The following is a 3,344-nucleotide window of genomic DNA, read 5'->3' as shown; positions in this document are numbered from 1 at the left end:
TTCTGAAGGCTAAATTACCAAATTTTGAATGTGGCTTAATATAGGGGGTTTCTTGAATTGGAAGCAATGTAAAAAATTTTTAAAAAGCATCAACAAAAACCTCCTCTCCAAAAGAAGGATGAAGAGTCCATACATTTTAAACCAAAAGACATATAATAATTTATATATTCCAGCCCTTCCATTTTACAAGTGAGTAAACTAAGTCTCAGGGAGCTTAAGTAATTTATCTAAATTCACACATATATTATCAGAGGAGGTATTCTGTACAAGATCTTTTGAGATCAAAGCTGGTCCTTTTTTCAGATTAGCTCATTTTTCATCTGTAATATATATTATAAATGAATGTTACTTTGTTATAAGTAATTTTATAAATAAAATATATAACACTGTTATGAAAAATATGAAAGAGAATGAAGACTGAGGGACCATCATTAGAATTACAAATAATATCATTAGACTACGTCCTTGAACTTTGTTAGTATTTCTTAAATAACAATTGTTTTAAAATGAATGAATGAATGACGATCTGAAATTATTTTTCTGGTATCCCAGAGAATAATGCTAATATAAGTAGGCAAGATATTATAAAGAAGATGATGAATGGCTGATAGTGTTGAGAAATTAATAAAAATTAATATATACTTTTTTTTGACAGCACTTGGGGTCTTTCTAGATTGGAAGAAGAAGATAAAGAGCTAAGATGGAAGAGAAACAGTCTCTACTAAGCCAAAATATCTCAACATTCTCTTTCTAACAACTTTAAAATAATGACTTAAATTACATTTTAGAGTAGCAAAGCCAACAAAAAGTTAGGATGAAGCATATTTCCAGCCTAAGACAACTTAAGAGGTCAATGGAAGATGTCGGTATCATCTAGGTTGGGGGGTGCTGGTCCACTGCAGCACTAAAGTTAAGTCTTACACATGGATATGATAGTGGCAGCATCAGCTTTGGGAGTTCTCAACCTAACTATGACAAGAGGTTAGGAAAATGATCAGAAGGAAATTATGGGGTATCTTGAGCTGACAATGGATAAAGATACCTGTTGTTTTGTCCACATATATTTCTGGGTCCTATTTTTTTTTTTTTTTAGAATGGAATGGACTTGTAGTATAAGAGAAAAGGAGACCTGATACAGTTTCAAGGAAAAATAATGTACTAGCATGTAGGGAGCCATTCCTGGATAAATACCAGAATACAAACCAGAAAAGGAGTGACCACACATCTTCCCCCAGGTAAAATCACTTTGGAAGCACTGCAAATTAATTCCAAGCCCCCAGAAGTACTTCTGAAAATGGCAGCATAAAAATTTCTAAAGATTAAAATTGCATCCCCTCACCCTTCCAGCTCAGATATAAAACCCAACTTTAACATAAAGTCCAAAGACAAAAAGTAGGCTGGAAAAAATGAAGGAAAAAAAAACAGAACTTACTAAGGTGGCAGAGAATACCAAGACACCAAATTCGGAAGAAAACAACTAGAGGAAAGGTCTCAAGGAAAAAAAAATGATAAATTCATGAAAGGGTCAAAAATAGATTAAAGTAATAGAGGGGTAATTTCTCTTTACAAAAGAAATGAGTGTTGAAGAAAATTATGAAATGAGAATTAACAGCTTGATTTTTTAAAAAGGAACAAAAATACTGAAGAAAATAGCACCTCATAAGAGAATTAGCTAAAAAAAAAAAAGGTGACAATAATTCACTACAGAAAATAATTTATTTTAGGGCAAGAACAAACTAATGACTCCGTGAGATATCAAGAAACAATAAAATCAAAAGAATAAATTGGAAGGAGAAGTAAAGGAAATGTCTGCCATTTCATTAGTATAGGATTAAGATTGTGTATCACTGCAGATCAAAAGCTTCTTTTTAATTTATCATGTTAGTTCACCACTTTGTTTTCATAAGGATAAGTTATCATGTTTGGATCATTGAGAGTTTGTGTCTGCCCATATAGCCATGATTGGGGGAAATATTTGGATCTAGATATTTTTGACCTTGATGTCATTTTATCCACCATATATTACCTCTCAAGGAAAAAGAAAGTGAAATGAAAGGCTTAAATTTGGAAAATAAGGGGAAAGTTCTAAATTTTCTTACTGTTACCTGATTAGTTGGGCAGATTAATTGGTCATCTAGGCCTTTTTGTTGCAACATTTAAAGACATAAATAGGAGGTGGAGAGTTTTGAAAGAATAATTTTGTTGATGTGGACACATAGACTGGTGCGATGAAGAGTATCTTATTAAATGCTGGTAGAAAACTCATTGTCCCCATTTTTTAAGTACTGCAGAAGGGACTTGAGGACACTGATGAGCCCAGACTGACAACAATTATGTTTGGTATTTTCAGGAAAATAACTCTTCCAAATTCCTCATTGTCACTCTATTCATTGCACCACATAGCTGTGTCTGATAATGTCACTCCCCAGTTCAACAGATTTTACTATCTATCTACCACTTCCAGAATCAAATACCAAACTATTTTCTTAGAATTCAAACCCTTTCATAGCTTTCCAGCCTTCTTACACTTTAATAATTCCCTGGTATAGTAATATTGACCTTGCTGGATATTTCACAGACAAAATTTGTAAGCATTATACGTTTTCTCTGCCAGTTCCCCATACTTAGAATACAAATTCTTCTCAACTCTACCTATTGACTTCACTGGATTTCTTTAAGTCTCTACCAAAACCTCATCTCTTGTAGAATTCTATTCTCAACCCCCCTTATTTACTCTTGTTCTTCATAACTTTTATTTGCATGTGTACCTTCCTTCCCACTGGATTATAAACTTTGTGACAACAGGAATTGTTCTTCTCCCCATATCTGTCTGTCTGTCTATATCTACTTAGAGAGACATAGATATATAGATCTCTCTCTATATATATATACATATATATATATATAGATGATATAGATATATATATATAGATATAGATATTTATATCTATATCTATCTATCTACAGAGATAGAAAAGAGATAGAACTATGTATAGAAATAGACAAATAGATAAACATATATTATGCATATCTAATGATATTAATTTATCTGTATATATGGAGACATATAGATATATAGAAAGATGTAGATATAGATATCTATAATAGATTATGGATAGAAATAGAGATAGATATACACACCTATATTATTTATATCTATCTATATGTACACATAACTATATATTAGATAAATTATAGATAAATATATTCTCAGCACTTAGTAAAATACCTTGCACATATTAGTAGAAAGTAAATATTTATTGATTAAGAACTTACTGTTTGATAAAAATTGCTGGGAAAATTGGAAACTAATATGGCAGAAACTAGGCATTGATCCATACTGA

The sequence above is a fragment of the Sarcophilus harrisii genome, chromosome 2, assembly GCF_902635505.1.
Source record: "Sarcophilus harrisii chromosome 2, mSarHar1.11, whole genome shotgun sequence".
Lineage (NCBI taxonomy): Eukaryota > Metazoa > Chordata > Mammalia > Dasyuromorphia > Dasyuridae > Sarcophilus > Sarcophilus harrisii.
This window is presented reverse-complemented; position numbering follows the sequence as displayed.